Here is a 26,462-nt window from a genome sequence, read left to right as displayed (position 1 = left end):
TTCTGTTTTTTTTTCCTTCAGATTTTGGTTCCCAGAATGCTTTGCATGAGGCTGTTATTTTAGTTTTATTCTGTAAAGATAAAGACTTGTTAATGTTTAATGTTCATTTAATTTTGAACAAATTGTTGCCAGTAAATAACATCAATTTAAATCTACAGTAAGTTACTGGCAAGTAGCTGCCAGTAATACTGTAATTTCTACAGATTTTTCTAACAGTGTAGGGAAATGCTGTTAAATTAGATAGATGGGAAGATAGATGGATAGATAGATGGGTAGATAGATGGATAGATAGATAGATGGGTAGATAGATAGATAGATAGATAGATAGATAGATAGATAGATAGATGATAGATGGATAGATAGATAGATGGGTAGATAGATAGATAGATAGATAGATAGATAGATAGATAGATAGATAGATAGATAGATAGATAGATAGATAGATAGATAGATAGATAGATAGATGGGTAGATAGATGGATAGATAGATAGATGGGTAGATAGATAGATAGATAGATAGATAGATAGATAGATAGATAGATAGATAGATAGATAGATAGATGGGTAGATAGATGACAAATGAAATACTGTAAGTAGGGAAATGCTGTTAAATTTTAAGGCTGAGATTGTTTATTTGAAAAGAAAGCAGCTAGTCTCAAATTTGTCTTCGTGAAAGCAGGTAATATCAGTTTAGCCAAACTATTTCATAGATGAACATATAAAGGGGTGAACAACTTTGTGAATTTTTAGTGTACAACTTTGTGAATGATGAGTATTAACTTTCAGCCGAGCCCAGTTTGTGAACAGGACTGTTCATTGCTACAAAAACAGACACCAGACCAATGCGTTACATACGGAGGACACACATACATGACACACACACACACACACACACACACACACACACACACACACACACACACACACACACACACACACACACACACACACACACACACACACACACACACACACACACACACACACACACACACGCTGCTGTGTGATGTTGGCTGTCTCCAGGGAGACCGTGCTTGCTGTCATGCTACACTTCCCACAAATGGATTTTTAACCCCGTTACTCCCGCGGGATATTTGAGAAAAGGCTCTAAAACTAATAATTATGAGACCTCCTCTCTGAGAGAGCCCATCTCTATTCATGCCTGCTTAGCCACTAAAGTCACCAGTGAAGGGGTGAGCGATAGAGGACACAGAGCGCTGTCTGTCAACCTAATGCTCTGGCATCAACTCATACGACATGACTGTGTATTAGATCACACACACACACAAGCACATAGACATAGATGAACATTACAAAACTGTTCCACAAAGGCTGTTTCTCACCTTTTTATGGAGGATTTTGCATAGCCTTGGTAGCCTTAAAGTGTGCATGAAATGAAAATTCACTCTATTATCAAAATGCATGTTATAGATATTATTGGGAACAATTCATCATACTGTGTTTATGTCGCTACATTTCATTGTGACTTTAAATCAAAATGTCATTACTAGTATGTTATGCATGTTTCTGAGTATAGCAGCCATCACACAAACTAATGTAAAAGGGCTGTTCACCCCAAGGACAGTAACTGTAATAAGTATAACTGTAAAGTTTTAATAATTGAGAGTCCACAACACAACTATAACGATAATAAGGATTGATATATCGATGGAATCACTTTTGAAAGGTTTTTTTTTTTTTTTTTTTTTTACCTGGTGATGAATGATAAAAGCATTGACAGCCAATCAGAATCCACCCAACTTTAAAGATGGCAAACATTAAAGCGACAGGCTACAAAACTGCAGCTCATTTCTAATAAACAGAACGGGATCTTCAGTTACTGTGGACGCTAATGCAGTTATAGTTATTTTTATAGTTATCATTATTGATGTAAATGGGCCTTAATACTGTTATTGAAAATGAGTGGACATGTTCTGGTTATTTCCGAATGCCAAGTGTTCATGGTCTTTCATAGCTCCAGGGACTGAGTTAAGAGTCACTTAAGTAACTTTGTCCTATTTCTCCTAAAATGTATTTGGAGAAAGGAAAATAGACTCCAATGAGTCAACAGTTGTCATACAGTCAGAGTATAGAGCTAGAGAATGAATGTGGAGAGCAGATCAGATCATTCCAGAGGGTGAATTTAGATGAAATTGAAGATGTCCCTGTTGTGACGTATATCTGAGTCAAATGGCTTTTCAAGATTGAAGAAGAAAAGATGTAGGGCGGGACTTGATTTTGTCCATTGGGATTTGATTGGATGGTTAGATGGTTGTGGTTTGTTATTGGTGGATCTAATGTGAGTGACCGGTTGTCCCGCCCTCATGCCAGTAAACACATCATCAGTCAATTTTGATTTCATGGTGAAATATTTGAGCTCATATTGAGATTTAGACTTTAGTATCTTGAGGTTTGTAATCGGCAATAATGTTGCTAACTTGTTAAGTAGTGCGACGGGTTATACATTTGCATGCTGTAGCAAAGCATGTTTCTGACTTTAAGCAAAAGTTTATATTTAATCTGATTGCTCATTGCTTGGAGACAAGATTGAGATATTAATGAGATCTCATTTGTGCATGGGAAGATGAATCTAGCACAAACACATTTAGGTTTGCAGTTGTTTTTGAATGATAAACATTAGTACTGAGACACAAATTTTCTATCTATATGTCATTCCTTTATTTATTTTTATAATTATTTGTGCCGCTTTCGCTTTCGACGCCTTATAGCTTCTCTTTCTCTCTCTCTCTGTTTATCATCACTCTCTCCCCTTTCTCCCGCCCCACTCACCTTCCTCTTTCACTATCTCTCTCTTTCCTCTCACACCTCCCTCTTATCTGTCCTCGTTTCTAATCAGGCGTGAAAACAGTTTGAAAATATCATATTGTTGCAAATACTGCAATTGAATCCTAATGGCGTGCGGACATTAATAATGTATTGCGGGGCTGATTTCATTTGCCTTTATAATTAGGCCAGGTAATGAAGCACTGTAGGGGCCAAACCAATTCACCGTCTTCACGGGAGTGACAAGAGCGAGAGGAGGGGCGTCGAGGATGCTGGGATACGGTGAGGGGTCTCTCCGTTTGTCGATTTTAGATTCGTAGCAGTTTCACTCTCTCTTTTGGAGCGACGCTGTAATTAGATTAGCCTCACATGCTCTTTAGCACATTAGGAGCGCAAAAACGTACGAGTCCCAGAGTAAATATGAGAGACGGCGAGAAAAAGAGGCACGCAGATCATATGCAAAAGGGGAACAGGCTTATGAATAGTGTTGGAGAAGCTAGTTTGAAGTAGTTTAGCTACACACACATATTAATGTACACTACTAACGATGATTTGCTACTAGCTATTGCTAGTCAAAGGCTAGCATGGACGGTTCAGATAAATTATTCACAGATTTTTTATTTCTTTAAAAAAATATTTAGTTAATTAACATGTTTTTCACTCTGTTAGGCACTAATTTGTTCTTAATTTTATTAATAGTATTAGTGTAAATGTATTCAATTTAAAGCAGTGTTACAGTATTTTAGGATTATTTAAATACTATTATAGCATTTATTCATATTTTAAATTAGCTGTAATTAAAATTTTTATATATATTTTTAAAATTTATATTAATTTTAGTAATTTTGCTATCTGTTTAGTTTTTTCATGTTTATATTTAGCTTTAATTTGTTTATTTCAGTTTTAGTCATTTTAGTACTTATTTTATTTCAGTTTATTGCCAAGGCAACACATGTTATTAATAATAATAATCAATAATATTTGTTTACTTATATTTTTGAGTTTAACAAGTGTATGTTTTTCACCTAAAATTTATATTTAATTTGATTTCAGCTTCAACGAAAACAATTGTTTCCACAACTCTTTTCCCGCCATTGACGGCTTTTTTCGGCTTTCCGCGCGTTCACTGTTATACGGTAGGGGGCGCTATTACGCATCTTCTGAACGAGTACAGAATCTCCTGATCAAAAGACTTGCGAAGAAAAGCAGAAACAAGTGCTATCATATGTAAGCAGATGCTTATGAAAAATAACGCGATCATCAACATTAAACAGCATATAAATCAAAACTGCCTAATGTTACTGAATGAAATGCCGACCCAGGACGAGCTATAGGACTGAAGCTTCGGGGATGTTGATGGACTCGATCCTCTCCATCTGTGTTTTGATCATCATTCTGAATCCGATCTGGAAGTAGTCTTTGACAAAAACGATATTTTCTTAGCCTTTTGCTCAAAATGTTGTTTTTTTAATTAAACTTACCCACATTCAAGTGCATAAAGACTGCATAAAGCTAGAATAAACGTCTGTTTTTTCCTTTTTATATATCACGTGTTCAGAAATGCATACAACAAAATATTCTGGGGTCCATGAAAGTTTTGTGAAAATGATCAAAAATGCTGGATCTGGCTGGGAAAAACGCTGGTAGGGAAAGAGTTAATGGTATTAGTTAACAATAACAACCCTAATTTAAACGTACATTATAGGATTCGCACTAGCGACATCTGCAGTTAAAATATAAAAATGCAAGTTAAAATTGTTATTTATCACTGAGATAAAGTATTTGGCTGATCATGTGACCTCAAAATCACATTTTGAGATCGTTTTAAAAAGATTTTGCTTCATTCAATATTTTCAGTGTGATAGTAGTTTGTAGTGTTTAAGAGGATTGACTGTAGTTTAATTACTGGGTAGTTTCCAAATTGCTTGAAACGAACTAACGGATATGATAAGAAATATGATATGATATGATATGCATACATTTGCTCTCTTGCCAATAAACAAAGCTTGTAACAAAGCTCGCCCTCTTTCGTCAGTCAGTAACTCTCTTCATGCAGAGGTCACAGAAGGTCAGGCCGCTTGCGTTGACGAAATGTCCCGTGCGTACACAAACCCGCAGACGCATCACCGCACGTCTGTTTGCTTAAGTGTATTCCCATAAACGCCGACCACGTGTGTGTTTCTGCATGCATGGCCAACCGTGGGAACGAGAACACCTGGCCATGCGAGTGTTTGCGAAGCTCTTGTTCAGTACCTGCCTCAGTCCATCTGTGCTTTGTGCTAACAGAGGTGACATCATCGGCCCAGATTCCCAGAATACCGTTGCTGCTGTTGCCGTAGCGACCGGCGAGGCAGCTCGTACTTCATTGCTCGAGTCACCATTACTTTGCCCCGCGCGCTTTCCCTGATGGCCAGACATCGCAGCTGCCATACACACTTAATTACCATGACAGGCATGATAGATAACCACACACCTCATCTGTTCAGAGAGTCCTGCACACGTCTGTCCTCACACAGCAGTGACGTGAAAAACACAACGAGACGCTTTACACACAAAGACGTCAGTCATTGACCGGGTCTGTCCTGTTATGCTGTACATTTTTACGTATACATGCATTAATATGCTGGATAACATGTTAAAGATTCAAATCGTATTAGTTTAAATGAAAATATGTTAAGAAATATTCCTTCCTATTTAATTTTTTCCTTTAATCAAAATGTTTCAAATTAAACATGTTTTCTTGAGGATTTCCTTTTTTTTTTTTTTTGGTCAATATTAATAGACTTCTAGTGTAATCAGTAGCACTTTAAATTATGTTTTAATATCCCTTTAAATAAAAATAAAAAGCCAGTTCCTAATGACATCATCATCCAGGAAGTGCCATAATTTAGGAGGGAAATTAACAGCACAAACATCAGTATTAGTGGATAAATTAAGTAAAATGAACATATATATTTTAATTATTTGTAAATGTTGTGTATATATATATATATAACATTTACAAATAATTAAAATATATATTTAAATTTTACTTAATTTACTTAATACACACACATATATATATATATATATATATATATATATATAATTTTTTATGAATTTATAATACATACATTTTATATATTATATTATTAATTAGATTATTTTTTAGAAGCATATTTCTGAAAGTTTAAACATTTATAATTTATTTAAGTTCATAAGGTGCTGCATAACCAGCTTGACCTGACTGTCCTTGTCGACATAATGTCATGATGTGAATCATCAAGATTCTTGTGTTAGGATCTCATGATTCCAGATCATATAATATATAGTGTTTGACATGTTATATTTGTTTGTCCAGCCACAGTAGTGAATGAGCTGTGTGAATGCAGCAGTTGTCATGTTTGACCACAGTATCGAGCTCTCCCGGCTCGCCTTGTAATAACAGCGGCGCTAGTCGTGGCATGCGGGCCTTTTAAATCCATCTGAATGCAATAGTGTGTGAAATAGTCGTTAAATTCTTTTATTGCGTCTTATTTCTCAAGGTCGTTTAGGCCAGCCTCTCTGTCACAATTGGTTTGAGAGCCATTTCTTGGCTGATTAATGCGATTGTCTGGTTTAAACTGGTGCAGGCAGCACAACGACTACGAAAAGACTACATCTCCCTCGACTCGCTACACTGGTGCTGCTTTCACTGGGTATTGTAATACCATATTTAATACGGTTGACGAGGCACTGTTGAGAAGAATAAACAAGGATTGTGTCAGATCTAGATCTGGACGTGATGAAAACATGTACTTGTCTTGTATATCTGCATGGGTCTCAACAATATAAATCCAATTGATTCAGAATGTTTATGTATTTACCAGGTTGCTCTGGTTTTATCAGTGATATAATGATTTTTGCTAAGGCATCTGCACTACTATGTCTCATACAGAAAATGTGTATATATACAGTGTATATGCACATGCACATAATACAATTAATATTAGATTTGTGCATTAATATTTTTTATGTATATTTTCAATTGGGGAGGGTGCATATAGATAGATAGATATACTTCCTCCCCACCCCAAAATAAATGTTAAATACATTAAATTATAGCTATTCAGTATTACAGTATGAATAAAAGCTATCAATTTTAACATTTATTAGGCTTTAAAAAATATAACAACTTTTAATTCAAGTGAACTTAAAACAATCTTCACATAAACCCATTATTATAAATGTGACATTTACCTGCCCTTCAATATATCAGGGCTTCATTTTTTTTCTACTGGCCCAGTCAGACCAGTTCAGGTTCGTAGTTGCCCTGTCAAAGCGCACAAAAAGTTATTGTTTTTGTTGTTTTTGACTCATGCAACCTTGTAAGCAGTGCTTTAGTAGGTCGAACAGGTAGGACATGAACAGAAATTGAATAAAGTTATCAAACACTTCACAGTCTTCACTGCATTAATTCTAAATTAAATAACAGTTAATCCTTATTAAAGTTATTCAGTATCTATTAAAGTTATTCAGTCAAGTGGAGCGTGGGATTTTCTCTTTTTCTTTTGTTCTTTGATTATCCTTAATGACAAACAGCAGCAGGTTTATTAGGCTGCTGTCACTTTAAGAGCTGATGCACATGACACAGATGGATCTGATTCACTCAACTCAACTCTTTACGTTCTTTTAAGACTTCATTTAACTAATTTAACTGCGCTTGCGAGAATACTCAACAAAGCGGGCATTTTAGCATAGTTTTGTGTGTATTTGTCCGTTCAAGCGCTGTCTGAAGTGGCTTTCTGTGCGCACGAGTCATGTGTGTCACACAGATACACACACACACACACACACACACACACACACACACACTAGAAGTGTGGTTCGCTATCTTTGTGGGGACTCTCCATAGACGTAATGGTTTTTATACTGTCCAAACTGTATATTCTGTCCCCTTACACTAACCCGACCCCTAAACCTACCCATCACACACAACTTTCTGCATTTTTACATTTTCAAAAAAAACTCATTCTGAATGATTTATAAGCTTGTGTACCCATGGGGACCTCAATTTAGGACACGAGTCCCCATGAGTCTGTGTGCATTCAGGTTGAAGTCTACACTAGTACATGTTCATTCAGATAATGATTCGTCAAACTAATCTAGAATTGAAACTACTAAATGATTCATCTTAAAAGATTTGATTTATAGACTCAAGATTTGAATCATTTGTTTAAGAATTTGACCAGTACCACTTGATGCATATTTCCAATAGATATGAAGTAAATGCACATAAACATAAAGCCGGGTCTGCTGCAATCTCACGCTGTAGCTGCTCTTTCTAATAGCGCTCCCCAGCATGCTGTTATGATAATAGCTACATTTGTTTTTGCTGCGCTTAGCGCTAACGTAATAACTATTTTCAATGTCGCACAACCCATTAATGTGGCTACAATCATACCATCACTACAATTACAGCTCTATTCATTATCACTGAATGCATTACGATGGTTTCATCCATATCTGTTTCCGCTAACGTTAGCTGCGCTTATCAGCGTATGTTCCTGTACTTGTAGCTGTCGGTCTGAAGGTAAAGAGCTGCGAGGAAGCTGCTAGATTAGATGTGTTTGAAGGGGTGTTGTAAGGAAAGGATAGCGCTGCGTAAGACAGCAGTGAGAGGGGAAAGATGTGCACTTTCCATCCAGTGTGTCAGCAGTATGTTTGAAATGCATTAGTGCTAATAGCTGTGCCATTAGGGGAGAGAGGAGAGGCACTCTACAGATGGGTTACTATGGTGAGAGAGACACAGCCATCTTCCAGGCCATTTGCCATAATCATCATTCTGTAATCAATCAAGCCTTTCATCATAAAACAAGAAGGTTGCATTATTTTCAAGCACTTCTTTTTGACATTGCATTCGGGAAATTTTCCCCTGCATGTGTTTAAAAATATTCTGACTTTAGGTTAATGTTTCGGGATGTGAAGTCGCCTCAGATGCGGTCTGTTAAATCAGAAATTTGGTTACAATATGTACTGTACATATGACATTTTAAAGAAATGTTAGTTTAAGTGTGTTTGCTATGTGGTTTCTAACTTCCTGAATTAAACATTATGGTGAGGTCATGTGACAGCAGTGTAGTGTACTGCTATTCGAAATAGGGGTGGGCGATGTACCGGTAGACGCGATTAGCTGGTAGAAATTTGTCAACCGGTAGAAATTTTGGACTATCGTCTCCATTGTGGTTACGCTCACGAAAGCTTACAGTATATGCATGCGTTTTTAAGCATTGTGGTTTACAAATAATTAAACTCAAACAGTTTAAGCTCAGTAAGCAGCGAAAGACAAACTAATTTCGCTATATGCGCGTAGTGTCTGAGAGACTCTGAGAGAGACGCACACACATGAAGCCGTTGCTCATAAAGCGCGTGAGAACTGAACTGAGAGCTTTTTGTCACCTATAATTGGGCTTTAACAGTTAAATACACATATTTATGAGTCAAAATGCCTGTCTTTACAAGTAGCCTCATAAACAGTCATTTATGTCTTAAGTGAATGTAAACAGTTGAAAACGTTGGATCCGTAGATTCGGTCTTAAAGTGACAGCAGCCTAATAAACCTACTGCCGTGTGTCATTAATGTTAATCAAACAACAAAAGAGAGAAAATCTCTCACTGTCATGACTGAATCACTTTTGTAACTTTAATGAGAATAAATGTATGTTTAATTTATACAGTGAAGACATTATACAATATATGTTGATATTTGTACTCTATACAGTATATGTACTTTTTACAATATAGGACAAGAATTGTGGTATTTCAATGGTATCAACAATTTAGATGTCATAAAAACCGTATTTAAACCAAAAATAACTATATTGTGATATATGTACAGTATGTATGTATATCGTGAAATAAAATAACTCATATTGTGATATAAGATTTTGGTCATATCACCCACCTCTAATATTAAATGTTTTTCACTTGTTTGTGAAAAAAAACAACTAATAGTATGTAGTGCACAGTATGCTAGTATTCCATTCCCATCAGAGTCATACACACAACACAATGTGTTCGAGAGCCATAGATAATCAGTAACATTAGACGCCCGCGGGGAGCAGTTCTCACTCTCTTGGGTTTCGTGCCCTTCTGTCACTTTCTTTTCCCGACTCTCTTTCCTCTGGAGGTCAGTAACGCAGGTTGTATGTTCCATTATCTCTCCTGTGGATATGCTTCATGCCTCCAGAAGCTCAACCTGCGGCTATAAAGCCTGGCAAAGAGTTCACAGGCTCCTACAGCCCTCAACCTCCTCATTTTACACTCAGAAGCAGATGTTTCTTAGATGTAAGGTCTGTGAAAAGGTGCTCTAAACTTTTGAGGAATAGTTCAGCTAAAAATGTCAATTCTGTCATTATTTAGTTAGCTTCACGTTGTCAGTTTATGGATTGTGCTGGTCACTGTTATCCACACATTTAGTGCACATGTCCTCCCTATCTTACACCCGGCACAATGCAGCGCCAAGCACGACGCAAGTGTTTTTTGCTAGTTTCAGCCCGACGCAGTTATCATTTTCACGTCCTGCGCCACGTTGTTTAAATAGCAAATGGATTTGTGCCCATTTGTGCGCCAATGGGCTTGCTTGTCTGAAAACGAGGTGTGTTCTGGCGCATTGTTGGCGCGTTGCTGTTTTGAGGCAACAGAAATAGACTGAGCCATTGACCAACTGAAACCTGGTCTAAAGTCATCGCAATATTATTATTTATTTAAAGAGCGCGTTAATAATGTGCGCCCAAAGGCGGGTCCTCACGCGCGTACACTCTACACACAGGGACGCACAGCAGCACACAAACATGTCAAATATTTAAAATAAAAGGATTACAATGTAAAAGATTATTATTGTGCACATAAAGATATGGTGGATCCGGCCTGTCCCGTAGATGTTCTGCTTGCGCACTTTTACCTCGCGCACGAGCAGATCCGTTTGCGCTCCGGAGACGCGTTTGGTCTTTCCACTATCGAATTCCGTCATGTAAATAGCGAATCCGCCATGGTGCGAGCGCAACTGGCATTTAAAGGGAATGGGAGATGAGACTCTGATTGGTTTAACGCACGTAAATCCCAAAACACACCCATTACTCATTAAGAGAATAGGGACAACCCTTTTAGACCATGCGCCGGGACCGCCGACCATTTTTCCCGTCGTTGAACTAGCAAACGTGGATTCGGACGCCCTAAGTGAACTTGCGCCCTGTGTTTTAGACCATGCGCTTAGATCATTAAAATAGGGCCCTGAGCTCCCAAAAGGACACAAATGCAATGGAAAAGTATGTATTCTACAAAACTTGAGCAAATTTCAAATTTCATGTCGTATGATCGATTTGTGTGAAAAACAGAACACAATTTAGGTTATTATTTACCGATAATCTTTTCCAGTGAGCTGCAACCAAATCACTGAGTAACAGTTGAATTAGAGAACCGAATCTGGTTCACGAACAAATCATTCAGACCAGTTTGGATTAACTGATTCATTGGAAAGATTTGACTCAAAAGAATGATTTGTTCATGGCTAACCGGACATGGCTAGGTCTCTTGTTTTGATCTGTTTTTTCACACGAAGCTTGTATTCAGAAGACTATATAATGGATTATTTTATTTTATGGTGCTTTCAAGTCCTTTTTGAAGCTTGAAAGCCCTTTAATTGTAAAATCCACTGAAGAAAGAAAGTTGGACCAACATGAGGGTGGGCCATCACTGGATTTTAGGTGACTATCCCTTTAAGAGATTTATCATACAATGTAAAAACTGTTTGTCTTTTTAAAATTGAAGTTGACAAACTTATTGGTGACAACTTCTCCGAATGCTTATGAAGGCAATTCTAAAAACACCATTTAGCATCGTGTTTAACTAGAGTATCAAGCTGACAGCAAATAAATAAACAGCATAATAAAAGAAGAAGAAAATATGGCAGCAAGAGCAAAATCCCAGCTCAAGGACATATAAATGGAATAAGTCCAGAATGGAGGTTGGTCTTATACATTTCTACTTTTAGCTTGATTAAAGGTCTTAAAGATGGCCCTCTATGTGTGGTAATGTATTCAATGGCTAATGGGCCCCAGCCACTTAGAGGGGACGGGAGAGAGAGCAGCTCTTTCGTTCCACTTTGAAGAGCCAATTATCTCAAACACTGTTTTTATTGTGGCAGAGCTGAGCTGCTTGGCTGCAGGGCAATGCTGGCACCGACTGTAGTACCGATCCATGCCATTAGTGGTCAGCGAGATGGACAGTACGGGGAGCGGAGCACTTTGGGAAAATATGCCAAGAAATGACAAAAATGTTTGGAATAAAATACTACCATGCAAAATTTTTAAACATTAGCATGTTGTCCCATGCCCTTGTTCCATGCCCTTGCATCCCATTTATTTGTTTATTTATTTATTTATTTTACATTTATTTAAATGTGTGTACTTTATTTTGAAAAATATTATGTATTTATTTTATTTTATTTTATTTATGTTTATTATATTCTAAATATTGTTATTATATTATATATTTAGTTTATATATTATATTTTTTATTTATTTATGTTTATATCATTTATTAAAAAATGTTTGGAAATAAAATGAAGATGTAAAGTATGTTATATATATTTACTTACGTATTTATTTAATTTAGTTTATGTATAGTATATACTAAATATTATTATTATATTATATATTTAGTTTATATTATATATACTGTACTTTTATTTATTTGTTTAAAATATATAGATTCTGTGTGTGTGTGTATATATATATATATATATATATATATATATATATACATATATATTTATTTTTAAATGTTGGCAGATAATATGAAGAGATATTTTAATAAAATTAAAATCATTGCATTACAGTATTTTGCACACTGTTGATGGTCATCTAGAAAATCTGGGCACAGTGTACAGTACATAGCCTTCTGCATACTGCTAAAATAAGTAGAATACAATTATGAGCTGTTTGCAAAAAGCCTGAGAGATATTAGAGGCTTTTTTCATGATGCAGTGTTTCTTAATCTCATCCCGTACTTCGAGTCCAGCACACGCTACCTCCTGTGGTTGCCTTGGTGACCCTTCAGCTTTTGTAATTTTAGCATCCTGATTGGAGTCGTCTCTGTAATTTACTGGAGTGTCTCTCCTCTAGGTAGAAACACTCAGACTGCTTTAGCTCTCAGCCTCCTCTGCACTCCTGCAAACCTCGTCTTTACTCAATATTCCAGCACTTCTCTCCGGGAGCCATCACACTTCTGCATGCTACAAACGGCTAGATCATATGAAAGTCACAGAGAAATGGAAAGGTCAAAGAGAAAGAAAGAGAGAAGCTGAGTTGTTACCTGCACGGCATGCTTTCAGTCCTAACTCGGTTTTCTTCACTTGTCCTATCTGCATTCTTGCAACTACAGGCAATTTGAACCCCGAAAGAACCTTTTTGAAGACCCACAATGAACTTTTTATTCTATAGTTCTTCAGAAACTCTTCTGCAGTGGCCCAAGCTTGCATTAGATGACAAAATAGTATCAGTATCTGTTGCTTCAGGATCTTTTCTCTTCATTGACTTCACATTTCTTCATTTTTGCGTGATGTCTGTAAATCAGCTGGTGGTTTGGTGATTTTTAGTGGATGTATGAAAATCTCCTAATGTGAGCTTTTTTTTTTTTTTTTGAAGGTTTAGTGAATCATGTTTAGTGGTTCCTCTAATGGACATATGTCTGTCTTAATTTTCAACACTAGAACAATTTGATCATTTCATACCTAACTTCTTCATTGTGAAATATTTAGCTTGAATAATGTGTGCCTTCCTGCTTTTCTTCAACACAGTATGCTGTCTAATGCAATGACATCCAGACATTTTTAAGTGTGACTTGACACAGTGTCCTAACCAGATGCAATGCAATAAGCAATTTGTCTGTCTACACCAGATGCAATGTGTCAAAATCAATAAAAAATCACAGCCAATCAGAAGAGCGTGTGGGCCGAATCTCCCTGCAAGCGCACTGCACTCGCAGCAAAATGCAGAAGTACGTTATCAAATTCATACATATTACACCATTGTGACGGCAACAATCCTTGTCATAGAATACACTTGTTTATTCACATTGAGTTCACAGTTATTTTCAAGATCTGAGGTGACTTATCCCTTTGTTTGCTTTACTTTTATTGTCCCCCTTGAAACTAGTTTTGCAGCAGAAGGTAACAGACCTACAGACAATACATAATACACAAACAATATATAATCCACATTGCATAAATCATAGTTCATATGAAAGTAAACTATCTATGAAAAGTTAATTAAACCACAGCCACAAAAAAAAACGTAAATTGTTTTTTTTTCTTCCACCCGGCACTATTAAACAACACCCAGAAGGCAACAGTTGAAATTCTTTATATAATGGGTGATCTAAATTACTTAAAACCTGTCTATGATAAATGTCAGTAGACTGGATTTGATTTACTCCTATGACTTTTCCTGCCACCATTACAAGGCTATTCATCTTATTCCTATTTGTCAATATAAGATTGCCAAACCAAGCAGCGATACATAGAGAAAACACATGTCTCTTTCAGTATGGCTATAAAGGTCACGCAAAATGATATTCAAACTCACATTAAATTTAAAATCAATTTAAAATTGTTCTTCCGGCCTAGTTTTGCGTAGCCAGACTTCCAGACTGACGGCAGAAGGTCTGGACTCCATCGCAGCTTTCATTGGCCAAAAGACTGACATGTAAAGCAACCAATCACAGTTCGTTTTGTTCCGTGTCATGTTTAGGGGCGTGAAAATATAAAGACAATGGCCCTACAATAACAGAACGCCGTACATCTAATAAATGATTCATTCAAGAACATTGTGCAAGTTTACTGCAATAGTGGCACCACGTACTTTTGAAAACCCAGCGTTAAGTTGATCCTGGTAAGCGCTCATTTACACAGTTGAAAACACAACAGGTTTCCTTTTCCATGAGGGGGTTTGACATCACGACGGCTTTGTTTCCAGGAGGACCGTTTCAGAACGTGACACACACTTCTCCAGGAAATCCTGTAGAATTCAACCAATCAGACGACGACTTCGAAACTCCTGAGGTGTTTCCCATTTTGTGTGCCATTAGCATCAGACGTTCAGCCAACGGTACCGTATGGGGTGTATTCACACCTGCCTTGTTTGGTTCGATTGAATCGAACTCAAGTTCGTTTCCCCCCTTGGTGCGGATCTTTTGGGCAGGTGTGAATACAGCAATCGCACTCGGGTGCGGACCAAACAACCGAACCGAGACCCGGCTGAAGAGGTGGTCTCGGTACGGTTCCAAACGAACTCTGGTACGGTTCGTTTACGGTGTGAACATGATCCGACCCAATTGCAGAAAGCACTGCGCCTTTAAGACTTTATTTGTGAGGATACTTAACAAAACGGACATTTTGGCATAATGGTGTGTGTTATTGTTCGTTCAAGCGCGAAAGAATTCGATTCCGGTGCGCTGTCTGTGCACGCGATACTGTTGCGCGTCTTTCTGCGCGTCGTGTGTGCATCAGGACGTTCACAGACAGAGCGTTCTCTTTTGTCTTATCACGCTTAAATGGTTTAAAAGCATGTTCTCTCCGCCGGAACCGTCTTGCAGCACATCGTCGTCTTCTCAAAATCCTAATTACATCATCGTATAGATGACATTGTATATGATGCTCATTAGTTTCTTCATATTGCGTTTGTAGAGAATAAAAGAACAAATATTGCATTACGAAATATCTCCATATACTGAGCCTGTTTTTGCACTTCCTGCTTTTCCCTGCTGGAGAATTCCTGTCCAATGAATGGACGACCTTAGCACACGTGTGGTTTTGTTTACAAATTTTGGTTCACAAATTTTGGTTCAAGCGAACCGTACCAAACGTATTTGTATTTGGTCTGGACCAAAGCAAGTGAACTATCGGACTTTCCTGGTGTGGATACACCCATAGTTAACTCAAAACCCTTATAAAGCATTTCTTTATGAGACGAGTGTTCTCTGAAACTAATAACCATTGAAGAAATTGCTGTATATTTCTTGTCTTGGCGTTCCTCTTGCCGCCTGAGGTCTCGCCTTATTACTTGATTTGTATCTCTTGAGACCAGCTTTAGTAAAGGCCACTTACACCTCATGCACTTTTTGGAGATTTGCTTTAGTAATAAAGCATCTGCCGTGAACATAATTGTAAATGATTGTACAGTCTATATAAACAGGATGAAAGTTCCCTGGACCCCCCGCATGCCAACCGAATGAGGAGACGGGTCTCAGGGGTTGAGGTTCTCCTCGTCTCTAAAGCCTCTCCATCGATCCCTCCATACAGCTGCGATTCAGATCGATGAATCCCCAAATCCACCTCGCCACGCTCCAAAAGACAACAGCCCATCTCATCACACGCTAAACCCCCATGAAGGTCTCTTTGTCCCTGTGTGTGTGTGTGACTGACGAAGTGAAAAAAGCGGTAGAAACGGGAGGATAGCAAAGACTTTCTCTCATGGACACGTTCACAGTTTGTTGATGAGGTTTTTACCACTTCCATTGAATTAAAGTATTTTTTGCCATAAATTTGATTCTCACAGGTTCAGATAAAGTGAAGCACCACATGTTGATCAGCCGTAATCTTCTGCTTCTTTTAGCATAAAGTAATTTGGAAAACAATCAGTAGTTTATTTCACAGCTAGTTAGTCCGTCGATGCAGCGTTGATTCAAGTACGGTTACAATTTAATGCATGTTTGAAAGTTCAGCTTAAAAGCAGGAAGTCTTGAGGCGTTTTCTTGCTTACTTTTGCAAGAGAACATTGTTTATCAGGTGGAAAAATAGAGTCTTGGGACTTGTTTTTCATGCAGCACACACTCTTTTTCTTTTGTTCGTCATCCGTTGTCGTTCACGCTGAGGCAAATAACACAATAATCGTGCTTGCTTCTGCGCCACTCTAAAAACTAAACTGAAATGACTTATAATGAAGCAGCATTTATCTGTCATTGCTTATTTTGCAGTCTCAGGTATGTGATTCTTTGTGAATGTTGTTTAGTTTTAGATCATTTTAAAAAATGATTGTTTTCTTTGCTTCTTGCTAAGCAGGCATCACTCTAAAGTATGATTGCTCATGCTTTAAGTTATAACCGTGCTTTTGTGCGACAGCCAACAAAATCCTGTAGATCTGTAATAAAAAAAGAAACTTGAGCCTACACTCACAAACAAAACCTACCATGTGCTACTATGTTTTCTGGATATTCTTTACTAAATACTGTAGTCCATACATTTCAGTACTTTGTAATATACTGTATCAAAGAACCGTAGTACTACCATGTGATACCATCATAATATTGATTGATTTATTAGTAGTGTTTGGTGAGGATGGTTTGGTTTGAGAAATTTCTTCTTTTAGAGTAACTTTTAGGGACTGTTGGATGAATTTTTAGGCAGCTAATAGTAGTAATAGCTGGTTCTCACTGGTAAATGGTGTAAAAATGGGTGGCAGTCAAAGGAACATTTGCTTTGACAGCCATTCGAGCAGCTGAATGAATATGTTTGCACTTGTATGACAGAAAACAATTTTGTCCCCTCAGTTTTGCCAGACATTTTGAGCACAATCACACTTTTCAATTGCAAATGATATCCCTGGGAAATGTTAACAGGCCATTTGCATAGTGAGTATGGTGTGTGTGCTATGGGTCGTGGATTATCTGGTTATGCGTTGGTCTGGTCGAATGTGTATTAAATGGGCCTATAGTGCATCTACTACATCTGGACTGGCATGCATCCATCTCTCTCTCTCTCTCTCTCTCTCTCTCTGTCTCTCAGCGTCCTTGACTCGATGCGTATCCTCTCTAAAAGGTTGCCTGATTTGGATGTTGTCTGCAGATTTTATGGACATCGCTGCGTTTGATGGAAATGATTACGGGGTGGTGAAATAACAGGGTTATCGCGGCGGCCGCTGATTGTTGATTGGCCGCTCTCAGGGCCGCTCTGAAGAGGGCCAGCGGCTCTTTGGCTCTCTCGGGGGAATTGCGCTCATTTAGACATTTTTTTTAAATAAGTAAAGAAAGAGGGGGAATTGTAGGACAAGACACTCTGAAATAGTGAGGAGAGATCCGTTTAGCATGAAATGCATCACTACTGTTACTGTTATTGTGATCTGTTTGTTAAGGATGGCATCAAGGGCCAGTATGTGGGTGATTCTGTTAAGCCAATTATTTGACTTTTTTAAAGAATAGATAATAGCTTTAAACTTTTTCTCCCTTTTTTTTCCTTGTTTCTCTTATTAGAAATGTTATATTTACCAGAATTTCTCTGGTTTAGACTTGTCAGCTACCCTGACTTTCTTTTTCCTTTTTATTATTTTAAATAATATTTTATTTAATAAAAAAAAAATAAAAAAAAATAAAAATAATTATATATATATATATATATATATATATATATACTATTAAATACATTTTAATAATTGTTCATATTTGTGAATATTATTATTATTATTTTATTTTATTGTATTTAATTTAAAAAATCATTTTAATAATTGATTTCGATGGAAAATAAGAAGGGACAATTTGAACATCAGAAATGTCATTATGTTATTAAAAGTGGCTACATTACATTTTTTTCTTTTAATGAAACGGTCAGTATTTGAGATGATAATTAAGTTAAAAAATAATTAATTTTGTAGTTTTTTTTATTTTTTATTTTTAATAAATATATACATTCAATGTTATTTGACTGATAGCTGTTTTTGCACTAATGCCAGACTTACCATTCATTTGTTATGAATAATATTCGGGTATTAGAACATGGTTATTTAACATATAAAACATTTTTGGATACAATTTCCATAAAGAATTGAAATATATTGTAATGATTACTGTGTTGTGGCATAAGTTTAAACATACATTGATGTAAGACCTACTGGCCACCTGTAACTATTGCTATGACTCATATTCAGGGTTAGTGATTTGAACAAACACATAACCCTAATTATTGTTCTATTTACATGAATGATACATTTAGCAATCAGACTTATGATTTCTGCCTGGCAAACAATCAAACTAGAAAAAAAATCCCACAGACTTACACTGATCTACATCAACAAATCATCTACAAATCAGAATATCATCAGATACTTGTGTGGGCTCTTTTGAATTTTGATGTTTGTCTTTGCTCGTTAATACACTCTTATACAGATCAGGTGCGTGTGTGTGTGTGTGTGTGTGTGTGTGTGTGTGTGTGCGCGCGCACACTTGCAAATGTGTGTTGAATCGTGCCGTTATCAGGCAGTGTGTCCACGCCGTGTTACGATTTTATCTGCTTCTAGACACAGACTCCTCAATGGAACCCTTTCAGAGAACAATATACACCCGTATTACCCACAATGCAACAGGATAGCATTCCCTGGCCTTATCAGAGGATTGGAATATTCACAGAGCGATTGTGCTGCCTGCAGGTCCACCGATCTGATGGGCAATAGAAAAGCCACAAAAGGAGAGAAATTAGAAGGGAATAAGGTGTAAGAAAAACAGGTTATGAAGGAGAAAGGCAAGTAGATACAGTAGATAAAAGGATAATGATTTTAAATAATATGGTTTTAAATAAAGAATGACACAAAGATACAGTATTTGTATTTTTGACATGCATTATAATGCCATTCCATTGAACTGCATAATATTTTTGTAACGATAAAATCTATAGTGCCTTTCATACAAAAGTGAACATAAATCATTTTAAAAATGCTTTATGATTATAAGAGGAAGACTCATTATTATTATTGTTATTGTAGAAATTATGAAATGGTGTGTGTGTGTGTGTGTGTGTGTATACTGTATATATATATATATATATATATATATATATATATATACAAACTTTTTTATTTATTATTATTTATTTATTTATATGCATCTGATGTATGCAACTTGCTATGCACAATAAGTGTAGATAGATGGATAGATAGATAGATAGATAGATAGATAGATAGATAGATAGATAGATAGATAGATAGATAGATAGATAGATAGATAGATAGATAGATAGATAGATAGATATACAGATAGATATACAGATAGATATACAGATAGATATACAGATAGATATACAGATAGATATACAGATAGATATAGACAGATAGACAGATAGATAGATAGATAGATAGATAGATAGATAGATAGATATACAGATAGATATACAGATAGATATACAGATAGATATAGACAGATAGACAGATAGATAGATAGATAGACAGGTAGATAGATAGATAGATAGGTAGATAGATAGATAGATAGATAGATAGATAGATAGATAGATAGATAGATAGATAGATAGACAGGTAGATAGATAGATAGATAGATAGATAGATAGATAGATAGATAGATAGATAGATAGATAGATAGATAGATAGATAGATAGATAGATAGATAGATAGATGAGACTGTGTTCATGCAGCACACTGATTCGTTTCGCATGGCAATTGCCATTTACTGCATCCAAATTTGCACAGACTATTTCAGCTGTTTTATCTCCATGTTTATTTGTTTATTGGCAATAAAATGAACATCTGCACGCTGCTCAAACACTCAGTAATGGTTTAAAAGTGCTGGGATTGGGGTCATATTCTAATAAGGAGCCGGACCCTCAGGCCTCTCATGCACACTGTCTTTCTGTCTTTCTCATGTTTAATGTCAAATTCAAATTGATCCTATTTATTTTCTTAACAAATGAGTTTGGTCGTATCATGCATGATCCACGATAGAGGGCTGAACAGTTAAATCTTAGTAGTTTCAGTACACTCACATCTTAACTGTGATATGTTTAATAAGTAAATGTAAGTTAGTGGGTAATTCAAAGTCAAACTCTGCTCTCTCAGTCCAGGACCAACATGGTTTTTCCAGTTTTGTCTTTTTTTCAAACAATCACAGATATTAAGGACGAGCAGTCTGTCAGACAGAGTAAAGCATGGAACGTATTGATATATTAAACACAACACGTTATTGGAGTTTTTCTGACAGGAATGTGGCATTTTATGACACACAGACGCAGTAATATTCCACCAATAATTTTTGCTCGGTACCAAGTGTCATTTCTCTGCTGTGGATCATCCGTCAGCGTGTGTGTGTGTGTGTGTGTGTGTGTGTGTGTGTGTGTGTGTGTGTGTGTGTGTGTGTGGGTGTGACAAACACAGAGCCTGACAGCCGTTTTAAACTTAAAAATGACCAAGATTAATCTTTCTCTCTCCGTGTGAAATCAAAATCGACCATGTTTACTTAAAATATTCCTGATTTTGTAAACAAATCATGTATGTTATTATATATATATATGAAGAGTTCAGATGCAAAAGCCTCTAAGTGCCATCTGAAATTTTCTTCTAGAATAATCATTTTTATCAAGCTCGTATATTTAAGTTCATATATATATATATATATGAATTAAAAAATTAAATCAATTTGTGATAGACAAATTCAAATCCCACCCATTTTTTCTTGTTCTATGTGAATATCCCGCTTCACTCGGAAATCCATCAGAATCCATAAATAAATTGGTTGCCCACTGTGCTATGTGTACTTTTAAGATCAGATCATGGCGTACAGCGTCTGTGTGTGTGTGTGTGTGTGTGTGTGTACTGTAATTATAAACTAATTAGTGTGTGTCTGGAGGAGATACGGCTCCGTTCTAAGCTGTCTCCATGGATAACACAGAGATCGTTTGTAATTTAAATGTCAAAGTGTCTGAGAGCGTCATGAAAGGCTTGTGTGAATGTATGTGGATGGAGATGATGAAATGAGGAGTATTTGAAAGATGTGTTCATTTGAGTCGATGTGTATTAATTGATACTGAGTAGGTATTAATTGAGAAATATAACAGCTTGTAATTTGTGGTTTGTTGCAGGTGCCAAATCATTTGTGTGTGGCAATGTTTGCATTTGAGAACTAGCATACACATTTTTTATCTATCAAGGTTGGGGATTGTGTAATATCAAATAGAACCACTGTTAATTATCTTGGATGTGTTTTGGACAATGATTTAAGTGGTACAAGTATGGCTATGAAAATTTTAGGGAAGGTTAATGCTAAGACAACATTTCTTGCCAGATGTGTTAGTTTTTTGGATTAGCAAAATGTAAAAATACTTGCATCATGTTTAGTGCTATGCCATTTGGAGTATGCATGTATTCTTGGATGTCCGATTTGTCCCGTTTATGGCTGGTTAAGTTACAGAGATCTCAAAATAAATTGAAAAGGTTGGTTTTAGGTTTTAATAGTTTTACACATGTTGATGCTTCCCATTTTAGCATCTTAAGTGGTTACCTAGAAAGCAGAGTTGTGCACTTTAAATTAAATATAATTAATAAAAGAGCTCCTTCATATTTTAATATGTATTTTTCTAGGGTAAGTGATAAACACTGTTATAATACTAGGCAGAGTCAGTCTAATGGATATTACATTATGTCGTTTCAAAACAATGTACGGTCGAAGGTCTTTTGAATAATAAGGGGCTCATGAATGGAATAAGTTGCCTTTAGATGTAAACTGTATGTCAAATATGGTTAGTTTTAGTATGAAAGTTAAAAGTTGGCTATTAGATAAGTTGTTTTAGTGATTCATTTGTATTAATGTTTTTGGGCGGATGTTTAATTGTGATGTATATTTTGGAAATGTGTGTTCTTATTGTAGTGTTGTAAGTGTAACAGTATGCAGTGCCAAGATAACCTGTCTCTAGGAGTGAAGATGTGCTTTACATCAAGGACCACAATGGTTTTGTTTAAACTTTATTGTGTTGTCCTAGACAAATGAGTGTATTTTTCACTATTATTTTGTCTAATAAATCAAATCAAAATCAAATTCTGCACACTACGTAGTATATACTGCATACTGCCTACTATGTTTTAAAAAAAATAGTATGTGGAACAATTTGCTGTTTGAAAAATGATTTATTTTCAGAAAATAGCAGTCAGTGTGTGTGTGTGTGTCTCCACTACTCACTGCTCCTAATGTGTGTGTGCACTAACTTGGATGGGTTTAATGCAGAGGTACCATTTTGTAAAATGTGTCTCTTTGTAGTAAAAACTCTTTGTAGTTTTTGTAGATTTTGTTATAGGTTTATTCCTATTTTGAATGAGCTTTTATTTATATATATTTAGTTTTCATGTTAATTTTAGTCTAATGTGCTTTTGTCATTTTATTACTTTTTTTCTTAAAAAAAAGATTGCTATTTATGTTTAAGTAAGTTTTATTTCAGTTTTAGTTTTTATTTATTTCCAGTTAATAATTTGAGTAATTGTAACTTTTTTTCAGTTTAATGCCAAGGCAACATTTCTAATTTAACTAATCTAACTAATATTCATATTTAATTTCAGCTTTATTGCAATTAACAGAAATGTTGTTAATAGTTCTAGTTCTGCGATAATAACCCTGCTCTGATAAAATAATGACTTTTCCTGAAGTAAAGATGTAGTCATGGGATAGAGTTTTAGCAAATGTAGTAAGGAGAATTAGTATGAGTAGTATGATTGTATGCTATTCTGAACATAAGTGTCTCCTGACTTAATAGATCTCCCCCTGCTGGTACAAAAAAATAACTTTGACCAGTTTATGAAAGTAAATTCTGTCATTATTTGCTCACCCCGATGTGTTTTCAGAACCTGGATGATTTTCTTTCTTCTGGCAAATGGAAAGTCCAAGCTGCTATTTCTAAGAACAATGTCTAATTTCCAAACGTTGGGCAAAGGTATTCTGCTGCTCTTCACCTCTAACAAAAGAAAGTTTGGTTTCTGACAGGATCAACTGAGATCATTCTGAGGGTGAATCTGTACATCTGTATGACCCACCTGTCGAATCAGAGAGTGAGTAAAATGACAAGAAGGTGAAGCACAGTGAAATGGGAGCGAGTGCTTCCTCAAAGGACAAATCAGCATTATTCTGGCTGTAGAACAAAGATGCCTGTTTCTATAGCAACAGCAGAGAAGCTGACCGCCAGTAGCCCGGCTGGAATCACTGACTGAACCGAGATGATGTCGAAATGTTTTATAGACTGTTGTCATTCTACTTTATTTTGGACTTGCACTTGGGTTGGGCGATGATACCAATTTGTCATCAGACGATGTCTACAATGAAACATCGAAACATGAAGGGGGGGGGGGGGGGGGGATATCACGTAACTTTCTAATTTCCCACTAGATATTTTCCTCTACATCTCGTCAGCAATTTCGATTTTGGCAGGCTCTGACCACTAAGGAGCCAATGTACAGTGACGTGATTCAAACTGTGCTTTTGCGCTATGGCTGGCGCTGAGTCAAAGACGTACGCACTCAGCGCTTGTCATATATCACAACTATTCAGTGTTTTTAACCACATAATGTTTATTTTAGGTTTCAGACATCTAAACACATATAATTTATAGCAAAACAATTTTGTATTAATGGGGGGGTTGTGTGTGTATCGCGATGCCGGCTCAACATTGTGATGTCTGTCACGATGGTATTGTCTATCGGCCCAAACCTAACTTGCACTCAGCCAAGCTACAAGCACTTTGGCAGGACAAATGCACACACTGAAAAATGCATTTGCTGCATGTTCAGTTAATTAAAATGAGTTGATGCAACACAATTCTTTTTGTCACCATTTCATTTTGTGCCATTATTTAAATGAGTAAAATGGAGGCACTCTTTGTAGGCCGTAACACATTGGAATTGATTTGTTATTTTCTAAACTAGCATCATCCGTTCATGTAGTCTTTTGTTTAACACTATACTGAATGAAAGTTTGATTTAGTTTTTCCTATTAGATGCCAGAACAAAATGTAAAAAGCCATCTCTATGAATGTGTGTTTATTCTAAAGCTTCTACCAGGATGGAGTGAGTTGAAACAGAGTGCAGATGAGAAACAGACCTGTCATAACAGATGGGTCCCGGAGCCTGAGGGACCCGTGGACTCGTGTGTCCCGGGAAAACATACTGTACGCATAAATATGAGTGATTCCTCATTCATATTCTGCTGACTCATTTTTGTCACTTATTTTTGGAAATTTCATCTAATTTAGAATCAAGTCCCACATGAGGAATGATTTCAGGATGGATTCGATTTTTGGTGTGGATATTGAGGGGGATTTTTTATTTTAGCTTTATAATAAATGCCATGACTGGTCTGTTTATCTCAGGTCTGTATATATATAAATATATACATTTTTCAGTTGTACTGTTGTCAAAAATACCAATATTTCTATATAAATAATGTTATATAATACTGGGTTGGGTGAGGGAACAAAAACAAACAGTTTATTAGTGTTTGGTGTCTGTGACAGGTGTGTTTAGTGTGTTGAGCACAGGTGTGTGAAGGTGGACATCTTGTGCTGAGCTGCTACTGCTACTGTAAGATCACAGTTCACATGTTTACAGTTCACACACACACACACACTGCAGCCCACTGGCTCACTAGAGACGCCCACACTCCGCCAGAGGGATTGTCTTTGCAGAGAACTTCTATTAATAGTCCACGGCTGCCCATCCTCTCCTCTCTTCTCCATCGCTCGCTCCTCTTCTCTCGCTTCAGCTCTTATTGCTCCGTCTCTTTGTCTTTTTCTCTCCCCCCTCGTCCTTCTCTTTCTCTGTCGTCTGTATCCCTCCTTTAAACCCCTCAGAGAGCGTGTGACCTTTGCACAGCTAGAGGGTCATCCTACAAAATGTGTGGCTTATTAAAATGTTTGAATAATAAACTCAACATTGTGTTGTTATAAACATTTGTCTAAACATGTCAGAATATATTCAGTACCTTTTTTTGTATTTTAAAATATTTTAATATTTTTTCCGTGTCTTATTTTCATGCAGATTTTTGGCCTGTCATAATGGAGTTATACAATGAATTTGTTTTTCTCCAGTCTGGATCTAAGTAAATGTATATAGATATATGTACATATATATGTATATATATGTATTTGTATGTATATGTATATGTATGCACATGTACCTAATCTTCATATCACCTCTTTTAAAAAGACATGGCACCTGTTTTTATGGAATGACGTTGACGATGAGTGTGTTGTGCATTTGGGATTCTTGGGGAAGGAAGCTTTAGACCCAGAGGGCCCAGAAGAGAGATTTCGGGAGGGCGGGAGGTCATCGCTCACGACTGACTGGCTTTTTGATTTCAAGGAATGGAACTTTCTCTCGCTCTATTTCTGTCTCTATCTGTTGAGCTCCCGCTCCCGACAGTGTCCCGGGAGAACTCTGCTGTGAGAGTGTGTGTGTGAGTTGCTGGGTTGTGTAGATTTGTCAGCGTTTTTGACCGCTGTCTTGTGACCAGCTCAGACGCTGTTGTTGTCACTGTGCTGTTGGCGTCTGGTTTGTTTGGATTGGCACTGCGGAGAGAGACGGGAATAGAACTGGCATGGAGATAAAGAACAAGAGAGAGATAGAAGGAGATGCTATTTTGGAATAGCATACTAACATACTATTCTGTAGTGCATACTAATCATATTTGTCTTTATGAATACCTTGATAACCTACATGAACAACTACATTTTCAGTGATGTTTACAAATTAACCCAGATGCAACTTTTAACATCCCTTTATTGACACCTTAAATGGTTAGTTCACCCAAAAATGAAAATTCTGTCAGTAATTACTCACCCTCATGTTGTTCCAACCCCGTAAGACCTTCGTTCATCTTCGGAACACAAATTAAGATATTTTTGATGAAATCTGA

At 36.6% G+C, this 26,462-nt stretch overlaps 1 protein-coding gene across 4 annotated transcripts in view; it reads left to right on the top strand.

Moving 5' to 3' along the window:
- cacna2d2a (calcium channel, voltage-dependent, alpha 2/delta subunit 2a) overlaps nt 1-26,462 on the top strand; it is a 212,215-nt gene that overhangs the window by 96,367 nt on the left and 89,386 nt on the right. The window lies entirely within an intron of this gene.

This window comes from Rutilus rutilus (assembly GCF_951802725.1).
Source record: "Rutilus rutilus genome assembly, chromosome: 12".
In the NCBI taxonomy this organism is placed as follows: Eukaryota; Metazoa; Chordata; class Actinopteri; order Cypriniformes; family Leuciscidae; genus Rutilus; species Rutilus rutilus.
The sequence above is the reverse complement of the archived record's forward strand: the minus strand, read 5'-3'. Positions and strand labels throughout refer to the sequence as shown.